Here is a 23,475-nt window from a genome sequence, read left to right on the forward strand (position 1 = left end):
TAAGGTGAGATTGGATGGGATGAAGATGATTAAGTGGTGGAGTGAGAGGAAAGAAGAAGCACAGTCACATTCTGTCCACTTGCCGGGGAGAAGGCCTGAAGGATAGGAAGGGCATGGTATAAGCGTGGTTGAGAGAGGAGTGAATGGCAGGTAATTCTTTCCTTAACTGTTTAATCTTGTGAATAAAGTAGTAGAAAAAGCTATTGACTGAACAGTGTTGAAGGTATCAAAGAGACACCTGGGATTGTGGTAGTAGGAACTAATGAGAGAGGTAAAGCAAGGGTGAGGGCTGGACTGTGCAAATGTAGGATGTATTTATCACGGTGAACATTTGACAGCAGCATTCAGCTGAATGGGAGCATCTCTGCAGGTTGACTTAGTGTGTTGGAGGCACATCCACCTTGATGTGTATGCTTGGTGCAGCAACCAGGGCAGAGGTGAGGGTAGTTTTATATGAGGAGATAGCCAGAGAGAGACAGGAGAAGGTAGGGATGGATCAGAGTTGAGAATGGACAACAGCTCACAGTTGCTGGTGGTTTAGGAGATTTAAGGTTCCTCCTGAGTTGAAAGATCAAACAACAGGGTGTGCCAAAAATAGAAAGTAATGGCCAAAGAGTCCATAGAGATATAAAAAAGAAAATTAGAAAAACTTCAATAGTGCAACAAGTCTTAAAATGAAGTGATGGGGCATAACATAATTCCAATATATTCACATGGGGTAGAGGTAAAACTAGCTCTAGAGTGATGCGTGAACAGTGGTGTAAATCCCCCACTTATAGGATATTAACAGAAGTTGTGGTCGGCAGGTATCACGGTAACAGGATTTACATAGGACCAAAAAAATAAAAAGTGACAATTGTGCTCACTAGGATTCTTGGTGAGAGAACCACTAGAGAAGTAAAAACAGTCCACAACGCTTTTCACCCATGTAAGGCTTTATTAAGTGGTAATCACACATGTACCTGGTATTCACACACTTATATCTGATAATAGACATGACTAATTAGAATTTTGGTGGGATAATATCGATGCAGTCACATGGTCGCGATCTGACCACATGACTGTGAGTAAAATCGGGAACAGAATATATTAGGCATAAGAGTTAAACCAATAAAAGGACTGCAAAGCACTTTTGAAACAGGCAGAGCCGGGGCGGACCGAAAGTGGGGGGGGGGGAGGGGAAATGGCAACCATGGAAACAGGCAGTGGTCAAAGATGATAGGTCGCGCGACCTAAAGCCCAAACGGGGTAGTGGGGTAAAAAAAAAAAAAAAAGGTGCTCATGGAGATAGAGAGGGGGATACAACTAGATAAAGAAAATGTATAATAAATAGTGTTAATCAGCTATACACGGGACAAAGACCCTCTGGTTGATGGATGGAGACCGCCCCCCTTACGAAGGTTTCGGGAACAAGTTAGGAGTCAGAGATGCTTTCCAAACAAGTTCAAAATGTATTTAAACGCAAGTTATATTTATACATACTTTTTCATGCTAGTGGGTGTAACAGTTGTTATTTATCACAAACAGCTGCTTCCTGTTACATCCTATGTTGATTTACACAAATATGCTGATTAGGACAAAATGTTACAAATACCAAAGAAAAAGATAATTTGTACAAAAACAAGAACATATGACGGTAATGTTTTCTGAGAAATGAAATAACTAAATAATCAAATTGCCCTTATTAAAATAAACAGCTAGAATAGATAGTGAAATGGATATTCTATCCTTCAAATAGAGTAAAAAGGGGAGAATAATAAGGTAAGGAGTAAGAAAAGAGGAATAATAGAGAAATGCAAAACGACATAAATAATACATATATACATCTCCACATGTCTACATGTATATATATGTAGGAGAAAGGGAGGGGGCAGGGTATGTAACTAAATTGTAAGAAAAAGAAGTGTCAAAAGAGAAGGAATAATGAGACATTGTGAAATAAAAAATTGGAATAAAACCAAAGTATATTATAACAAATTTAAATGTTGAATTCAGCATTTAAACCATCTAGAACTAAAGTTTGTAAGTTAAAAATCCACTGCATCTAATTTCTACCCAAAAGTTTTCTTAATATCACCTCCTCGCCAAGGTTATTTTATTTTTGTATACCCACGCATTTTAAATATTTGGGGTTGTTTTGATTTATATGAAAATGTTTTGAAACAGTGTGGTTTTCATATCTCTTGGAAATGTTATGGCAATGCTCAGCTATTCTGGTTTTTAGATATCTGGATTTCATACCAACATATTGGAGACCACAAGGACACTCCAACATGTAGATAATATTTTTAGCGTGTCATGCGATGAAGTCATTAATCTTATAGGTTTCTTTCGTAGTGTTAGAGGTGAAGTGAGTAATTTTGTTTGATCCCATATTTGCTGTAGTCCTGCACACAATGCATTTTTTTATTGTTTTTTTAATTTAGCAATTTTTTTTGTTAAATTAGAGTTACAATTTGGAGCTCCTCTAAAATTATCTTGAGTTTATTGGGGATGCTTTTGTTGAGTATTTCAGAATGTGCCAATGTGTTTTGACAATCTTTTTAATATCTTTATTCTTATTGTTAAAATAAAACATGATATGGATAGAAGGGGCATTAGTCAGGTCAGTTGATGTAGACTACAGCAGGCATCCAATTACATCAAACATAAATGAGTATTAAAAAGGAAACTATAAGCACCAAAACAACTGTAGCTTACAATTAATATACTTGCCAGAACTGTGGTAAATGGAATCCCTTCTCAGTTTCAAGGAGTCAGCTGTATAATGGTGGCTTTAAAAGACACTTCTATGTACCGTATTTTTCGCTCCATAAGACGCACTTTTTTCCCACTTAAAAGTGAGGGGAAATGTCTGTGCGTCTTATGGAGCGAATGTCTGTGGTACGGGAACTTAAATTTCAGCCATGCTACAATACAGATAAATAATTAGGACAAGGGGAGGTAGGGGAAACAATGGGAGGGAAAGTGCACTATGGGACAAGGGGAGGGGGGACACTATGGGAGGGGGTAAAACACTATGGGATGAGGGGAGGAGGGAGAACTATTATGGGATGAGGGGAGGAGAACACTATGGGATGAGGGGAGGAGAACACTATTGGACAAGGGGAGGCGGTTAAAGAACACTATTGGGCAAGGGGAGAAGGGGAGAACACTATTGGACAAGGGGAGGGGGGTTAAAGAACACTATTGGACAAGGGGAGGGGGGTTAAAGAACACTATGGGACAGGGGAGGGGGGTTAAAGAACACTATGGGACAGGGGAGGGGGGTTAAAGAACACTATGGGACAGGGGAGGGGGGTTAAAGATCACTATGGGATAGGGGAGGGGGGTTAAAGATCACTATGGGACAGGGGAGGAGGGGTTAACGAACACTATGGGACAGGGGAGGGGGGTTAAAGAACACTATGGGACAGGGGAGGGGGGGTTAAAGATCACTATGGGACAGGGGAGGGGGGTTAAAGATCACTATGGGACAGGGGAGGAGGGATTAAAAATCAATATGGGACAGGGGAGGGGGGTTAAAGAACACTATGGGACAGGGGAGGAGGGGTTAAAAATCACTATGGGACAGAGGAGGGGTGTTAAAGATCACTATGGGACAGGGGAGGAGGGTTGAATATCACTATGGGACAGGGGAGGAGGGGTTAAAAATCACTATGGGACAGGGGAGGGGGGTTAAAGAACACTATGGGACAGAGAAGGAGGGGTTAAAAATCACTATGGGACAGGGGAGGGGGTTAAAGAACACTATGGGACGGGGGGGTTAAAGATCATTATGGGACAGGAGAGGGGAGTGGGTGGTAAGGAACACTATGGGACAGGGGAGAAAAAAAATATTCTGAACAAACTGTAAGAAACACTATGGGACAGTTTGTTCAGAATATTTTTTTTCTGGGTTTCCTCCTCTAAAAACTAGGTGCGTCTTAAGAGAGAGTTTTTAAAATGGAAAGGAGTGCCAACATAAATTTCCACCAATGGCAATCATGAAAAGGTACCCTGTATACCAGAGTGTTCATACACCCAAATGTGTTTGATATACATACTATGTATATAGCCATAAGGGGAACCTAATGGGATAACATAAGTTTGTCAATAGAAAACATGATTTTTGTTAACACTCCATTTCATTTGACAATTCAAATACAGGGTAAATATTGCAGCATGGATCCAATACCAAGGGGTGTAGGAGTGTAATTAGCAATGCATTTTTGATCACGGAACAGCTACCTAATAGGCATTTGCAGTTCCTTAAAACATAAACCACAACATCTAGTATCAACAATCATTTCACTGTCAATTGCTTGCGCTTGGCTTCAGCAATAATATAACCTACATTAAAGGAACACTATAGGGTCAGGAACACAAACATAAAGTAATATGTTTATTGTTTGTTTATTAAATAAATATAGCAAAATCTTTCTTGTATTCAAGCCTGAAGCTGTAGCTCTGCATGCTGTTTGCCTCAGAATAGTAAACTGTCTGCTGACTTCATCAGAAGTGGTGGCCTGATCCAATCACATTGCTTCTCCATAGGATTGGCTGAGACTGACAAGTAGGCAGATCAGGGGCAGAGCCAGCACAATTCAAACACAGCCCTGGACAATCAGTATCTCCTCATAGAGATGAATTGAATCAATGAATCTCTATTAGGAAAGTTCAGTGTCTGCATGCAGAGAGTGGAGACACTGAATGTTTGGATGCATTTTAGGCAGCCATGACCCAGGAAGGATCTCTAACAGCCATCTGAGAAGTGGCCAGTAAATTTATCACTAGGCTGTAATGTAAACACTGCATTTTCTCCAAAATGACAGTGTTTACATCAAAAAGCCTGGAGGGTATGATTCTACTCACCAGAACAAATTCAATAAGCTGGTGACTATAGTGTCCCTTTAAGCTGCTGTTACACAATTGACTGATTCGATAGTTGTGTTAACCAGTTGGCTATTGTGCATATCTAATAATGTGTAAGTATACAAATTTGAAGTTTGATTAAGGAATTCTATCCTTTAATAATATATACAGTTGTAATTTTATAGAAGGTGGTTGCAGCCCACAAACCCAAGAATACTACTGAACTGGAAGCCATTGCTCATGAGTGGTGTCTGGTTATGCATCTCATTTCCAGCAGATCATAACAGTGAAAGGGGGGGGCGGGGCCGGACCGCCGAGCTGGAAGGTCGCATGCCTGAGCAGCTCCTGCAAACCTACGATATATACCCTATAAATCCAAGTATAACCGCCTAAAAATCAGACCGCCAGAGCAGCTACCCGGAGCTGAGAGACTGCTGGACCCGGGGAGAGGCTGGCTTACCGTGCTTCAGTCCCCCGGGGGGAGAAAAGCATGTTGCCCCGACCAGGGCCTTCTCCTGCGGTGAGTGGGACAGACGGCCGCTGCCCCACTATCCTGCGCCACGGAATCCAGCCACAGGTGCAGATCGAAGCGGGTCCGGCCCCGTTTCCCCCCCCTCTGGACCGGGGGGGTGATCCCGGTCCTCACCCTGTGGCATTGACCGCGACGCGACAACTGAGGCCAGGGAGCCAGCCTGCCACACTTAAAATGGCGGACGCCATGTGTACCGACGGCAAAGGGAAGATCAGCTCCCATCTCCCGTTCCCAACAAACAGGGAGGCTCCAACAACCCGGCCGTGCTACACGGAGAGACGGCGAACCCAGCTCCAAACCGGGCAGCCGCGCAAAACTAAGCTGAGCCACACAAGCGCAGGAATGGTGCCTCACAAGATGGCGACCGCACCGGACTCAGCGACACGAGGCCTATCTTTATCGCACACTGCCCCAGCAGGCCCTACAACAGCTGCACTGGGGACCCGGCTTGACGGCTTTTGCACACTACTGCTCAGAATACCCTACACTAACCTGACGGTGATGCAGAGGGGAAAGCGGCGGAAACAAAGCTGCCGGCAGAGAAAACAAGCTGACGGTGGATGCTCTATCCACAGCAACAGGGAGGTAACACACACCAGCGCACTACCGTCGGCCCACAACCCACAGGAGAAGCCCATGGAGCCACCCCATGACCTCCCCCCCTGCAGACTGGGCCTAGGCACCCACTCACCAAACGGGAGAGCCATGGACTGGCAGATCATCGCCATGCTGGACACACCATCGAGACGCAGGCAGGTCGGGAGATGGGTACACAAGCCCTACACACTCGCACCGAGACTCTCTCATGCAGATATCGTTGATCCAGTTGCCTAAAACGCACTCCTAACGTGACTTTGCGCAGCACCTTTATAATGTGATATGTGCAAATATATACTACCCGGTGCACTGTTTAATCAATATTGATTCCTCACATAATCGATGTGTAGCCTAATACAAAGGGTTCACTGTTTTGAGGTGGCTAAATTAGCTTGGTTAAGCCCTTCTGGTTGCTCACAGGGATTATATCCTCGGCTCCTCTATAACCACAGGTCTAGGAACTCGCCTGTATATATTCTATACACCTGATTTACTAGCCTGAATTGTTAACCTGATTTAATAGCCTGAGTTAATAGCCAGACTGAATAGCCGGACTGAATAGCCTGATTTAAAAGCTTGATTTCACAACCTGTTTTCTATGCCTGATTTACAAGCCTGTTTTTTCAGCTCGATTTATATGCCTGTCGTTTAAGCCTGTTTTATACACCTGTTATTCATGCATACTACAAATATCAAAAAAGTGCATTGTCTATTTACCCCCTACTGTAACTAATGTCTTGAAACCTGCATATGGAATGCCGTTGGGGTACCATATGTATGCCTGTGACTACTATATGCACTACAAAAATAAAGAATTAATAATAACAGTGAAAGGGTGCTCTACTAAGTACTAAAAATACTTGCCATGAAGGGGTTGAATCATTTTGAGACTGGAGAAGCTGAAAGTCTGTACATTTTGACAATAATTAAATTTTTTCAATGGGGATTGAATAATCTCAATTGAACTGTATGTGACATAATATGAAGACATTGATTTCAATCAACATTTGGTGTATTTCACGGTCGTCACTGATGTATTATATCCTATTTGAATGTTATATTGCATTGATCAAACACTGAATTAACAATGAAATGAACAAAGGCTGATGTTTTGTGTTTCTTAATATTTTTAATTGATGGGACCAACAAAAGTCTGTGTATACGCATAAAAAACATTAATCATTTGATAATGATAACATTCTTTCTACTAATAGATAATAAGGGAAAGATTAAACAATACCTATTCACATCATCATTGTATAGTACAGGCAAGACCTTGTAATTACAATTATCAATAATTATTAAAACATTTTAACATGCCTCACAACACTTCTCCTGGGGACTAAAAAAAGAAAAAAAAGTTAGTCTGATGTAAATCAAGGGAACAAGAAACATAAATGGGTTGTGTCCAGGGCAGGCACATCCATAAGGCGGCACAAGCAGCCCCCTTTGGGCGCACCGGCCTGGGGGGCACTAGATCGGAGTGACTGGCAGGAGGTGGGCGCACATCGCTCCCTCCTGCCATGTACTCTGTGTAGTGTGGCCGAGCGGAGCAATGCGCGCGTTGGTACAGGAACGTATGTTTCCTGTACCCAGCTGGACTGAAAGGAAGTGCTCACTGAGAGAGCACTTCCTGTCAGTCTGGCCCGGTACAGGAGACTGAAGCTCCTGTACCGCAGTCCGGTTTGCTCGGCTTGCTACATACCGGGGCACTAAGGAGAGTGGGGGGTGGGGGGGACAATGGGAAGGTGGGATGGAAAACTATGGGGGGGATGAAAACTATGGGAGGGGGGAAGGAAAACTATGGGGGGGAGGAAAACCATGGGAGGAGGGAAGGAAAACTATGGGAAGAGGGAAGGAAAACTATAGAAGGGGAAGGAAATGGGACGGGGAGGGGAGAAGAATGCTGTAGGACAATGGAGGGGGAAAAATGCTATGGGATAGGGGAGGGGGGGAAAGAATGCTATGGGACAGGGGAGGGTGGGAAGAACACTAAAAAATAGGGAGGGTTGTGAACACTGGGGGGAGAGAGGAACATTAAGGGGGGCAGCATGGTACAGGGGAGGGGAGGGAAAATGAACACTAGGGTAGTGGGGTTCCACTAAAATAGAAGGGAGAGGAACACTAAGATGGGGGAGAGGACCATTAAAGGATGGGGAGGGAAGAGGACCACTAATGGACATGGAAAGGAGGAGAGAGGAACAGGGACATGGAGGGGAGAGTGGCATGGGACACATGGGGGACTGAGTGTGGAGAAAGACACACAGATGGGCTGGAAGTGAGAAAGTTCACAGAGGGGCTGGGGATGAAAGCGCCACATTTCCTGTGAGTGGAAATACAAAGGGACTGGGGGTGATAAAGATACAGAGGGGCTGGAGAAGAGGAAAAAGAGACACAGAGGGGCTGGTGGTGAAATAGAAACACACAATGGAGCTGGTAAGAGTAAAAGACACAAAGGGTCTGGGAGAGAAGGAGACACAGAGGCTGGAGGGAGTACAAAACACAAAGGGGGAGCAAGAGATACACAAGGGAGGTGTAAGACACACAATGGGGGAAAATAGGGGATAAGATACTAAAGGGGTAAGACATTTTAAAAAGGGGATAAAAAACAAAAGGTGGGTTGAGAGACACACAGGCGAAGATGCTTTGAGGGGGGGGAGCTCCAAAATCACCTTCGCCTGTGTACCCAAACATTCTTGTACCGACCATGGTTGTTTCCAAATGAACCTGTTAACACCGTTATGGCGTGCTATGCCATCCCGGCGTTAATGGGCTTAAACGCCTTTACGGCGGCATAGCACGCCGTGGCTTTACAGCCCTCTCATGTTTCCCCCGATGCCTCCCAAACTGCAGATCACGGTAGAAGGACCTGCCTGGCAACCCAGGCAGGTCCCTGTGGCCAATCCATAGTGATCTGCAGTTTGTGATCGCAGTGACAGCCAGTCACTGCGATCACTGTTACAATGTGTTAACCATAGGCGTACGCACGGGGTGTGCCGGGTGTGCCTGGGCACACCCTAATCCCTGCGGCACGCCTATGTATTGAGACCGGCAGGGGAGATCTCAGGATCTCCCCTGTCGGCTCATGCAGAGCCGGCGCTATCCGATCGCCGGCTCTGCTCTCAGCCTCCCTCCCCACCGACCCACAGGCAGGGAGGGAGGCAGGAGAGGACCCGGGGAGCTCAACGAGTAGCTCCGCCGGGTTCCTCTCACGAGATCTGAGCGTTGCTGCAGCAACACTCAAATCTCGCGAGAGTGAACTCTAGCCCCGCAGGGTAGAGTTCACTCTCCACTGGACCACCAGGGATGGCGGTAGCATGGTCCCCCCTCCCTACATAAGGTAACAAGGGAGGGGGATATTAACTAAACGGCACCTCACCTCCACTGGACCACCAGGGAAGGCAGCAGGAACAAGAATCCCCCCTCCCTACATAAGGTAAGAAGGGAGGGGGGATATTGAGTCATGTACCCCCACCTCCACCCCCCACAATCACCCACCACATACAGCACCCACACCCACACACACAGCACCTACACACATACAGCACCTTCACACATACAGCACCCTCACACAGCACACACACACATACAGCACCTTCACACATACAGCACACACATACAGCACACACATACAGCACACACACATACAGCCTACACACATACAGCACTTTCACACATACAGCACACACATACAGCACCCACACACACAGCACCTACACACATACAGCACACACATACAGCACACACACACAGCACACATACAGCACCCACACAGCACCTACACACACATATAGCACCCCCACACACACAGCACACACACACATACAGCACCCACACACATACAGCGCCCTTACACACACACACAGCACCCACACACAAACAGCGCCCTTACACACACACACACACACACACACACACAGCGCCCTTACACACATGCACAGCAGTGTGTGTGTGTGTGTATAAATATATATATATATAAACACACACACATACATATACACGCGGCGTGTGTTTGTGCTTTAGGGTGCACACCCTAATGCAATAGGCTGCGCACGCCTATGGTGTTAACCAATGATTTTAAATCACTGGCTGACACATTGTCTCTGCCCCTCTCCTCACCTCACTTCGATCTGAGAGAGAGAGGCAGAGAGATCGTTGCTGGAGAGCCCTGTAGGAGAAAGAATTATTAAAAATAAAGAGAAAGTTTAAAAAAAAGTAATTTTTTAACCCTTCCAGTGCTGGTCACAGCATTTAACACTGTGATCAGCCTGTTTAGGGATTTTAGTACATTTGTACTATGATTTTTTTTTTTTAGGGTCAAAAAATATTTGTAAAAAATGTTTTGACCCTTTGTCAGCCGCAGCAACCCAAATCTCCCTTAACCCTTTCCCCACTGCCGTGATCACTGTACTGTACAGTATCGTTGTACAGTATTGTACCAGTGATCACTGTGATCAGAGGGCTCTCTGATCAAGCTGACTTTTTGGGGGGGTTATTTTTATAAAAAATAAATTAAAAAAATAAAAATTAACCCTTTCAGTACTTGTCGCAGCAGCCTAAACTGCGATCAGTACATTTATTTTATTTTTTGTGGGTTTTTGAGGGTTGGTAGTAAGGTGTTAGGCAGGTAGGAATTTTGTAAATTTTTTTTGATTAATTATTGAGTAGTCCCCCCTAGAATGGCACGTCGCTACTCAGCCGAGGAGGCGTACGCCATTCTGGCAGGCAGTGATAGTGATGTAGAATTATTAAAAAACCTTTATTAAACCTTTATTAAATTTTTGCACTAACTCCATTTAACTTCATTATATGACAGATTTTCCTAACAGCATTTAGAATATTAGAAAGAGAATGTATTGTATGTATTTTCTAGAAGGATATGACTAACACCGGAATTATCAAGTTCCTGTAATATGTAACAAAGTATACATTAGCTAGCCCATGCTAATGAAATGTCCATTCTCTAAAAAGCCTTGAAACTAACCTCGAAGCTAAACGGTGCCAAGTACTCAAAATGGCTGGCTGCCAGATTCCCCCTCCCATCGAGTGAGCCTCGTGCTAAAGAACAATGGCGCCTGAATCTCATGTGCCATCCTTGTCAGAAATGACGACATCCCATGATGGGAGGATGCCCCACTAGCCACTTAAACCCCTAAGCCAATTACTAATATAGATGGGAGGGCATTTAATTTACCACTTAGCACATAGACCAATTAATGATGTTTATTTGTTGTTATCTTGATATTCTATGATGATGTAATATTGCCTTTAAAAGGGTCTGCATACCTGTTTTTTAACCAGATGCCATTAAATTTTCTGAAGTTCTTTTTAACCTGAACTCCATGTGTCAGTGTGAATTTACTTCTGCGTATACGCAATTTAATCATCTCAGATTTGGACAGGAACAGATAGTCATTCAAACATATTTGTTTGCTTAAATTAATCTATGTCAATTTGGCGCCCAACGTGGGGCTTTGGGTTATGACCTATCTGGCAGCCGTCCAAGAAGACCTGGGTAGATGAATCCTAGGGGAAGGAAGGAGGTTGATCACCTCTGAATACACGGTGGAGACTGCAGCAGCCCCGGTATGTTTCTTTTCCCCTTTGATTTATCTGTCCAAGTGTCTGTGACTGTTGCCAAGAGGACATCAAAGACAGGTAATATCTTGCCCAGAGAACCTATACCTTATTTGTTAATACTTTTTACCTGCATTTTGACTATCTGTTGCCTGGGTGTGTTTGTATTGGTCTGTCTTTAGCTTAAGTGCCCGGGTAGAGTGTTTGTTTGTGTACCCCTTTTGGGATAAAGGGGGGTGGACCTGTGGTAGTTTGCCTGGGGGTCCTCTGTTTGTCTGTTTACCCCTTTTGGGATAAAGGGGGGTGGACCTGTGGGTGTTTGCCTGGGGGTCTTCTGTTGCCTGTTTACTCCTTTTAGGAGCCACGTGGCTGTGGCTGAAGGGAAAAAGGGGCCTGGACCTGTGGAAGTTTTCCTGGGGGTCTTCTTTGCCTGTTTACCTCTTTTAGGTGCTGGGTAGCTGCAGCAGTAAGGAAAAAGAGGAGGGGGGAATCTGTGGAGGGGTGTAGACTCATTGCTTCCTGGGGATTCCCCATGGTGTCACTTTGATAGCCTAGCTAGCCTCATTGTGCACGTTACTCTGCTTGCAGAGTGGTGGTATCCTCCAGCCTCGAGCGCTGAGGCTGGTGGCATTCCAGGTTTATTTGTGGCGCGTGGATTCGGGCAGGCATTGCTGTCTCCATCACCACGGGGTAGTGAGACTTACGGGTGGGTCCGTAGGGGCGCTACGAGGGTGAGGATAGTGGTGGTCACACTTATTGGACCGCTGTAACGGAGGAGGCATACAGATCTCGGGCCGGTGTTAGCTGTTTTCTGTGGCCGCTGGTAGTGAGACTTGAGGAAGTCATTCTCCGAGCGGGGACACTACGAGGTTGAGGGAGGTGGCTTTGGCCACATGAGTAAAGGAAAGGGATTATTGTTGAATTTATTTGAACTGTGATGCATGCACTGTATTTTAATTGAATTGTTATCTTAATTGGGAGTCATTCAAACTCCTGTGTCTGTCTCTACTTTCACTTTACTTTTACTTTTACTCTACTTCCTGTGTTATTTACACTTTCCACTCCTATTTCTCTTGTGAGAGAAGTGATTGGTCACACACTTCTCACCTCGCTCCAATCCGTGGCTACCTCGGGTAGGCGGAAAAAAGTGACTAGTCTACGTTTTGGGAAGACGCACTTGGGGACCCACCCCTAAAGTGGCAGTCGAGCATGGTAGACACTCTGTTTAAATCTTCTTTCCTCTATATCTGGGACGCCTTTTATAGGGGGAATGGGACAGGTATTAGAAAAGCCCGGTAAGGGCTGGTTAGCGTGTGATCTAGTTGAAGAAAGAGATGGTTAAGGGAGTTGAAAAGATTGCTAAGGTGTGTAAGATTGCTGTGCCTTCATGTGGTAGATTACAGCCAGAGAGCTGGCATAGATTACTAACAGAGAAGAAAGGCAAGCTTACAGATAATGATTTGCTTCATACAAGCAGAAGCCTGGTACATAGTAGCAAGAGTTATTCAGCAGGAAGGTTGGGTTGAGGAAGAACTAGATCACAAAGGGTTAAGAATGTATGTATATCATAATAATTGTGTTACTGGAAGGCTCTCCCAGCCAGAGCCCTGTCATGGCGTCCAGGAGGTGACCACTCCATCATCCCGTCAGTAATGACCGAAATGTAGCTGACCACGGTCACCATCCCTGGTCCCCACCACTACCCCAATCTTAAATGCTGTGGGGGTTTTGTATTTTGTGTTTTGTGTTTTTTTTTGTGTCTCTTTGCTTTTGCAATAATTGTAATGCAACTATCCTTCTGTCTTGTTACTGTACAGCAGTGACATGGTTAAATCTTATGCCTGTAGATTCTCTTGCCTGTCTCTCTCCCCCTTCCCTCCTCCTTCTCTCTCTCTCTCTGGCTTCTGGCCGGAGAGGGAGGGAGGGGGGGGACATGCTTGCTCTCTCTCTCTCTCTCTTGCTTCTGGTCTCCGTGCAGGGGTTCGGGGGGGGGGGAGGGGACATGCTTGCGGTTCAGATTTGTCTCTTCAGTGAAAGTTATTCAACTACCGATAAGAATTAGAAATGGAATGAGTGATGGGGGAGATTGATTGCATTCCGTGAGTTTATTTTGCATCATGCTATCTTGAAGTACATGTTTTGTAGAGACAGCTTTACAGGCTGTTAAATGTATAATGTTTTCAACTGTCTTATTTAATCCGTCAAGTCTGTCCATAGTTTAGTATTTCATTTTGCCGAACAGAATGTTGCTCCTCTGATTTATTTTATTAGGCTATAATTTAATGTAAAGCTGAAATGCCCTAAAAGAAAATGGCCCCTAGAACAAAAGAAGGTTGTCCTTAAGTGACAGCACTCCTGCCCTCACTTCTGCCCTTACCATATCAGTGAAGTCATTTCCGCCCTGGATCATGAGACCTACTCCTGTCATGCTCATCCTATCTTAAGCCATGCTGTTTTCCTTAAATCCCACATATTATGAACAGGAAAGTTATAATTACTAAAGGAAAAAAACTAGAGAGTTTCAATAATTTAATTTAATGGTAATACAATTAAGGATTGGTCTAAAAATTTTTTGATCTAATTGAAAAGGAACCAGTAAACATTATAAGCCTAACTATTAACAAATGGATAAGGTGGGAGTGTGTTCCAATCTGTCTTTGTTGGATAATGTTTGCCTCCAAGATTAAAGACTGACTAACATAATTTTTGATGTAAGCCCAGATATTTTATTATTGCATATGCATAGAAGTTGAGACTTTGGGCATTATAGTGTATTGATTCTAGATCTGTTACTAGCAGCAAGTGCATTACATAGAAACATGGAATGTGACAGCAGATAAGAACCATTCGGCCCATCTAGTCTGCCCTGTATTATAAATACTTTCATTAGTCCCTGGCATTATCTTATAGTTAGGATAGCCTTATGCCTATCCCAGGCATGCTTAAACTCTTTTACTGTGTTAACCTCTACCACTTCAGTTGGAAGGCTATTCCATGCATCCACTACCCTCTCAGTAAAGTAATACTTCCTGATATTATTTTTAAACCTTTGTCCCTCTATTTTAAGACTATGTCCTCTTGTTGTGGTAGTTTTTCTTCTTTTAAATATAGTCTCCGCTTTTACTATGTTGTTTCCCTTTATGTATTTAAATGCTTTTATCATATTTCCCCTGTCTCGTCTTTCCACCAAGCTATACATGTTAAGATCCTTTAACCTTTCCTGGTAAGTTTTATCCTACAATCCATGAACCAGTTTAGTAGCCCTTCTTTGAACTCTCTCTAAGGTATCCATATCTTTCTGAGGATATGGTCTCCAGTACTCTGTACAGTACTCCAAGTGAGGTCTCACCAGTGTTCTGTACAATGGCATGAGCACTTCCCTCTTTCTACTGCTAATACCTCTCCCTATGCAACCAAGCACTCTACTAGCATTTCCTGCTGCTCTATTACATTGTACATTGTCATTAACAGCCAGAAACTGGAAAACAAGAAAGGTGAATTAATGTATAGCTGTTTATATAGCTTAACAAAATCTCCATTATCTTTTCCATTTATTTTCCAGAAGACAATGTTATTTGTCTATTTTGTATGTTTTAAAAAAATACATTATCAGTGAAGAGTAGAATAAGTTTTATCCCATTTGCGAGACATAAAATTGTGATAATGTATATTTGTGATATAAGTAAGAATTACATTTTGAGATGTTAGATATAAATAAATAAAATAAAGAACGAGAGTCAGGGATAGCGTCTGTCTCCACGGGCACAAGTCTGGTGTGGGAGATGTAGTGGGTTAGCCACTGCGGGACACCCACGGAGTGAAGCGTTCGAGGCCTGTGCAGACAAGATGAGCATGTTAGCCTTTTATTATTTTTCTCTAGGGAAAGCATAGGGTCAGTTAATAGTTGTTGTACATGGGCTATTTGCAGCCTCCATAGCGGAAGAGAATCCTACCTGCCTCCTAATTTCTACCTAGTCTTGATTTCTGATGTATCCTCCACTGCTACATCACCTGTCTGCTCCCTTACCTGCCCACCCCCGCTTACTCCTTCCACCGATCCCTCCCCTTCATCTACAGTGCCCTCTACTCCACTTTCTCCTCCTACTCCTCCCTCTACTCCACCTTCTACTCCTCCTACTCCCCTCCTACTCCACCTTCTCTTCCTCCTACTCCTTCCTCCTGCTCTTACTCCTCCCTCCTCCTCCTACTCCTCCCTCTACTCCACCTTCTCCTCCTACTCCTCCCTCTACTCCTCCTACTCCTCCCTCTACTCCATCTTCTCCTCCTCCTACTCCTCTCTCCTCCTCCTTCTCCTCTACTCCTCCTCCTACTCCTCTCTCTACTCCACCTTCTCCTCCTCCTACTCCTTCCTCCTGCTCTTACTCCTCCTCCTACTCATCCCTCTACTCCACCTTCTCCTCCTACTCCTCCCTCTACTCCACCTTCTCCTCCTCCTACTCCACCTTCTCCTCCTCCTACTCCTCTCTCCTTCTCCTCTACTCCTCCTCCTACTCCTCTCTCTACTCCACCTTCTCCTCCTCCTACTCCTCCCTCCTCCTCTTACTCCTCCCTCCTCCTCCTACTCCTCCCTCTACTCCACCTTCTCCTCCTCTTACTCCTCCCTCCTCCTCCTACTCCTCCCTCCTACTCCACCTTCTCCTCCTTCTACTCCTCCCTCCTCCTCCTACTCCTCCCTCCTACTCCCTCTACTCCACCTTCTCCTCCTACTCCTCCCTCTACTCCACCTTCTCCTCCTCCTACTCCACCTTCTCCTCCTCCTACTCCTCTCTCCTCCTCCTTCTCCTCTACTCCTCCTACTCCTCTCTCTACTCCACCTTCTCCTCCTCCTACTCCTCCCTCCTCCTCTTACTCCTCCCTCCTCCTCCTACTCCTCCCTCTACTCCACCTTCTCCTCCTCTTACTCCTCCCTCCTCCTCCTACCCCTCCCTCCTACTCCACCTTCTCCTCCTTCTACTCCTCCCTCCTCCTCCTACTCCTCCCTCCTACTCCACCTTCTCCTCCTTCTACATCAGTGCTCTGGCCACTCTTCCGCCACTTCCCAGGGGGGAATACCACACTAACGAAAAATTATTCAGACTGGTGGAAGTGCACTTCATCATGAAAGACCTGTTTTGGGCACTCTCAAGGAAATAGTGCGGTCCTGACCCAGATACCCATGGAAGTAAGACACCTGTATCACCACTGGTGGCTGTCCCTCATGTTTTCTTCACTAAGTCCCCAGAAATCTCATGAAAGGAACCTGACTCATTAGAACAAAAACATGAAACACTAAAAATCAATATCAGCTCTCTACAGAGGGGGGTCAGCAAGAGAACTGTAAATAGAAAGACAAATACCCCCAATCTCACACAGAAATAGGTGAAGAAACCTATTCTACTGCTCCTCATGGTTGCTTTGAACAGATGAAAGAAGAAACAAGACACCTCTCAACAGGGCATGCAGTAGCTTTACCAGATCCTGACTCCACTCTGTTTGCGGATAAAGAGGAAAGGTACCATACTGGATTTGCTGTTGCTACAGAAGATCAGGTACGTCAAGCATCTTCACTTTCCTCACCCACATCTGCTCAAGACGCTGAATTGACAGCCTTCTCAGTGGCAAATAAAATGCCTGAAGGAAGACATGCCAATACCTACACTGACTCAAGATATGCCCTGGGTGCGGCACATGATTTTGGATCAATCTGGAAGACAAGAAGCACCACTCAGCTGACCAAGCTGCCAACCAAGCCACAAGTGCACCAAGGGAAGTGGACAGAAGGGTGTCCGCTGAAGAAACTTCTATACTCAACATGTAGATCCTATCCACAGATCTCAAGCTTCTGAAAGAATGACAAGCAGCTGCTGACCCTGAAGAAATACAAAGCTGGAAAACAGAAAGGGGCAACCCTTGAAGACGGGTTGTACTCCAACACTCCCAAGTTCTGTTTACCCAAAAAACATGTACTGGACAGTGGGCCCATGGATTTTTATACCTATCCAAGACCCTCATGAACTCTTTGATCTCTAAATACTCTGAAGCACCTAGAATTACTCCTCTAATCATCAGTTACTGCCGATCCTGTGTCATTTGTGCCAAGGACAGCTCAGGCAGAAGAGGAGGAGAATCCTAAGCACCTAGCTAACTCTCACTATCCCTTTCAAGAATCCAAGTGACTATATCCAGGTGCCAAAGAGCTGCCGGGTCAAATATGCACTAGTTATAATAGACATATTGTCAGGATGAAAGAAATATCTACAGGCAAACAGTAGGCGCTATATATTTAGTGATAGTGAACACAAATATTTACTTATTACAAGTGAAGCAATATTAAAAAGCTGCACCTTAAAGTGTAAAATAGCTCAAAAAACACCACTATACATACATTGCAGGAAAAATAAGGTGCGCTATGACTTTAAATAACTTAATAGTGTCCAATACAATAATAATTCTCAATATTATTGTTAAAAGTGCATGTGCAATGTGCAACACGTGAAGAAAATGGGGTAGCAAATCCACACTCACAATTTTTACGCCACTGGCGTGGATCACCCCTCAGGGCTATGCAAATATGTGAAACAAACACAAAAAACAAAGATCATAGGATAATATGTGTTTAAAACTAAAAGTATATGTAAGGGGAAAAATTCACACTTACAAAAGTAGAGCAGTAAAAGTCTGCTCTAACTCTGATGGCAGAAGTCCTCTTATCTCAGGACTCAGAGACCTATAGTATTCAGGACAGCAGACAAATCCTTCTGAAGCACTTTATTTGAATAAAGAATTTAAAAAGTAATTCACACAAAGTGATAAAATGTATAAAAATAGCTTCTAAGTCACCAGTCCAAATGATCCTCCTCGTCCAGCGGTCACGATATGTGCTGTATGTATCCGCCGGTTGATAAGTATTATCACCTCGAGTCAATACTTCCGGGTTTCGGAGCGATCACGTGGTGACGTCGTGCGTGATGACGCGTTTCGCCAGATTGGCTTCCTCAGATCACATGTTGGATCCTGCTGTCCTGTCGGTTTTATGACGATCTTTCTGGGCGTGGATTTCTTGAAAGGGAAGTCTATTGGTTCTGGGTCACCTGATGACTCCATAATTAAAACGTCCAGTCTCTATTGTTTTGGGCATATCGCCTAAACGGCACATTTGTGTTGAAATGAAAAAATATAAAGGCTAATAATACTAGCATTTTCACACTTGTCTGTGTAGGAAATTTAAAACATTTTAATATGCAATAATATTATAAACACAAGCTAAACACAAGTAAATGTAAAATAGGTACATATATTATTATTTTTATAATACAATTAAATAGAAAACCTCATACCAGATGTAGTAGCAGCTATATTGTAATGTCCCACATCCTACTAATAGAGCAAAATAGATTAAAAAAACATTATAAACAGAAGAAGTACAGATAATGGAAAAGTTCAGAAACATCATAAAAAAAATTTTTTTATAAAAAATTAAAAAGATCAAATTCAATGTTAAGACCCATTGGTTCCAGGGTTCCCAATTTATGGACCCATTTCATTTCCTCTCTACCTATGTGCTGTATATGGTCACCTCCTCGCCAGGATTTTTTTACTTCTTGTATCCCTACAAAGGTTAGTCCGCTCGGATCTTTATTGTGGTATTTTTTGAAATGCGCAGACACACTTTGTAGCTCAAATCCCTTGCGTATATTGTTAACATGTTCGTAAATCCTTTTATGTAGCGGACGGATCGTTCTCCCTACATACTGCAATCCGCAGGGGCAAATCAACAGATATATAATATTTTTGCTAAAACAAGTGATAAAATCCCTAATATTAAACTCGTATTTAGAATGTTTGCTTTTAAATTTGTTAATTCCTTTAAGGGTCCTATTTACACTACATTTACAGCCCACACATGTCCCGCATGAGTAAAAACCTTTTTTATTATTACTTAAAAAAGTTTCTGGCACTTCTCTTTTGGGGTGATTAAACGTGAGTATTTGTTTTAAATTAGTAGCCCCTCTAAAAGTGATAAACGTTTTTTGTGGAATAATATTATTTAATTCTTTATCCTTTCTTAGTAGATGCCAGTGTTTATTTACAATGGATTTAAGTTTTTGTGAATCTTTGTTAAAATCTAAAACTAGAGGTTGAAGAGTATTGTCTCCACTCATTTTATTACTGTTTTTATGAATTAGAACATCCTGATCTAATTTATTTACCTCCTCATAGGCTTTGAGTAATAGTTCATTCGGATATTCTTTTTGGGAAAATTTCTTCATTACAGTTTTCGCTTGTTCCTCAAAAATATCTTTATCTGTGCAGTTTCTTCGTATACGTTGCAATTGCCCTTTGGGAATATTGTTGAGCCACGGGGTGTAGTGTCCACTGTTATACAGTACGTAGCTATTTGCATCTACTTTTTTTTTAAAAATTCTTTGTTTTTAAAACCCCTTCCTCAACATAAATCTCCAGGTCTAAAAAGTTAATGTTCCGTGTGCTAAAATTACTAGTTAGTTGTATGCCCCAGGAGTTCTGATTAATTTCTTTTAAAAAGATTTCCAAATCAATTTGGGAACCTCTCCATATAAAAAACAGGTCGTCAATATATCTCTTGTAGGAGACCAGGTTCGTCCCCCAGGATCTATGACAGTAGATGGCTTCTTCTTCCCACCCTGACATAAATACATTTGCGTAGCTAGGGGCGAACCTGGTCCCCATAGCCGTACCCTGTAGTTGTAAGTAAAATTTAGAATTGAATAAAAAATAATTATTTTCTAAAATCCACTTGATGCTATCTACAATAAAAACAACATGTTCATTAGACAATGACTCCGATTTTTCTAAACATTTGCGTATTGCATTACAGCCTAAAATGTGAGGAATTGATGTGTATAAAGCGGATACATCTGAGGTAACCAGGATATACCCTTCTGTCCACTGTACACTCTTTAAAATTTTAATCATATCTGTCGTGTCTTTCAAGTATGAGGGCATATCTTTTACTATATTTTGCAGCCATATATCTACATATTTAGAAAGGTTAGATGAGATAGAGCCTATCCCAGACACAATCGGTCTTCCGGGAGGATGGTCTAGATCTTTGTGCACTTTCGGCAAAGTGTAGAAAATGGGTATTCTCGGAGATTCTATTTTAATAAATTTGTACTCTTTTTCATTTAAAATTCCTTCTTCCTTTCCTCTGTCTAATAAAATATCAAGAGATGATGTAATATCTATCGTGGGATCTTTCTTAAGTTCCATATATATTATTTTATCTCCTAATTGACGGTGACATTCTTTTAGATAGTCTGATGTATTTTGAATGACTATACTCCCTCCTTTATCCGCTGGTTTTATAATAATTTCTTTATTGCTTCTCAATTGTTGTAATGCTCTATATTCCCTGGGGTTTAAATTGTCTTGAGACTTTTTCTTACAATTATCTTTATTTAATGTTTCAAAGTCTTCAATGACAGATTTCTCAAACATGTCGATAGCACTGGTTCTATAGTTCTTTGGATAAAATTGTGATCTATTTTTTAACATGGTATGGTTATCGCTTTTTTTAGTATCTGCAAATGTATTTATTTCAAAAAATCTAAAAATGTATTTAAAAAACTTTTTATTGTGAGAGTTCTGGAATATTTGAGTATATCTATGTATGCAGAGAAGGAGTTAAAATTTCTACTGGGGGCAAATTTTAAACCTTTATTAAGAATTTGAATTTCGTCTTTATTAGGTACAAATTTTGATTAGTTAATCACTCCCTCCAGTTCAACGTTCTTCCTCTTTTTCCGTCGTTGTAACCTAATTCCTCCTCTGCATCCTCTCTGTCTCTCCTCCTCTTTAGGGGAGAGAAAGAGACTTTCCCTCTCGGTTTCTCTAAAAAAACATCCTGCCTTTGGGCCTGAGCCAATGGATCATACCTATTGCGTAATTCTATCTCTCTGTTTCTAGGGGAATTTCTATTTTTATATGGTCTGAAATTGCGTTTATTATGGGGTTCCACTTTTGTCCATTCATTTCTTCTATTACTCCATTATCTGTACTTCTTCTGTTTATAATGTTTTTTTAATCTATTTTGCTCTATTAGTAGGATGTGGGACATTACAATATAGCTGCTACTACATCTGGTATGAGGTTTTCTATTTAATTGTATTATAAAAATAATAATATATGTACCTATTTTACATTTACTTGTGTTTAGCTTGTGTTTATAATATTATTGCATATTAAAATGTTTTAAATTTCCTACACAGACAAGTGTGAAAATGCTAGTATTACTAGCCTTTATATTTTTTCATTTCAACACAAATGTGCCGTTTAGGCGATATGCCCAAAACAATAGAGACTGGACGTTTTAATTATGGAGACATCAGGTGACCCAGAACCAATAGACTTCCCTTTCAAGAAATCCACGCCCAGAAAGATCGTCATAAAACCGACAGGACAGCAGGATCCAACATGTGATCTGAGGAAGCCAATCTGGCGAAACGCGTCATCACGCACGACGTCACCACGTGATCGCTCCGAAACCCGGAAGTATTGACTCGAGGTGATAATACTTATCAACCGGCGGATACATACAGCACATATCGTGACCGCTGGACGAGGAGGATCATTTGGACTGGTGACTTAGAAGCTATTTTTATACATTTTATCACTTTGTGTGAATTACTTTTTAAATTCTTTATTCAAATAAAGTGCTTCAGAAGGATTTGTCTGCTGTCCTGAATACTATAGGTCTCTGAGTCCTGAGATAAGAGGACTTCTGCTATCAGAGTTAGAGCAGACTTTTACTGCTCCACTTTTGTAAGTGTGAATTTTTCCCCTTACATATACTTTTAGTTTTAAAAACATATTATCCTATGATCTTTGTTTTTTGTGTTTGTTTTACATATTTGCATAGCCCTGAGGGGTGATCCACGCCAGTGGCGTAAAAATTGTGAGTGTGGATTTGCTACCCCATTTTCTTCACGTGTTGCACATTGCACATGCACTTTTAACAATAATATTGAGAATTATTATTGTATTGGACACTATTAAGTTATTTAAAGTCATAGCGCACCTTATTTTTCCTGCAATATTGTCAGGATGGCCAGAAGCCTAGCCGGTCATCAATGTGACAACCAAGACCATATACCCAATAGTGCATTGTGAAAGTTGCAGAGATCACTCAGTGGATTCACTGTTCCAGATTCAAGACTCTCTCTGCAACATGGGAAGTAACATTTGTTGATTTTGACAAACCTTTGACTCTAAAGGAAAAATGACTTGTTAGAAAACAAAAAGATACCAACAAGTAGGTGTTTGATGGCCATAATAATGCCTGACCACCTGCCATCGATGGAAAGTCGAGGACCCCAAAAGGAGACCTCGTGAAGCTAAAGAAATTCAAACGCCAAGCTTCTTCAGGATTATCTGCCCATCCTGAGTTTGTGGTGATATTAATATTGACTATATGATCCGAGTCCACCTACACTGATGTAGCGTGGGACAGGTTTAATACTATGATGAATAAGCAAATGTGCCCTAGCCAAGGTTATTATGTCCATACACATAATACATGACAAGGTACTCTTGACACACCACATTCATGCTTCAGAACACGAAGAGGAGCACCCCTCTAAAGGGAAGTTTGACACATATATACATATATATTGATGCCATAGGTGTGCCAAGGGGGGGTACCAGATGATTTCGCAGTTAAAGGAAAGTTTGAGTCCATTTTCCCAACCGTCACTGCTAATAATAATATTTTGATTTGCATTTATTATATCTATTGCAACCAACAACGTTTTGTCAACTACACCAGAGATGCCCTCCAGGGCTTGGCCGAACAGTTGCCGGCCACATCCCAGATGACCTTCCAGAACAGAATGGCCTTAGACATGATTCTAGCTGAGAAGGGGGGTGTATGTAAA

The sequence above is a fragment of the Pelobates fuscus genome, chromosome 3, assembly GCF_036172605.1.
Source record: "Pelobates fuscus isolate aPelFus1 chromosome 3, aPelFus1.pri, whole genome shotgun sequence".
Taxonomy (NCBI): Eukaryota; Metazoa; Chordata; class Amphibia; order Anura; family Pelobatidae; genus Pelobates; species Pelobates fuscus.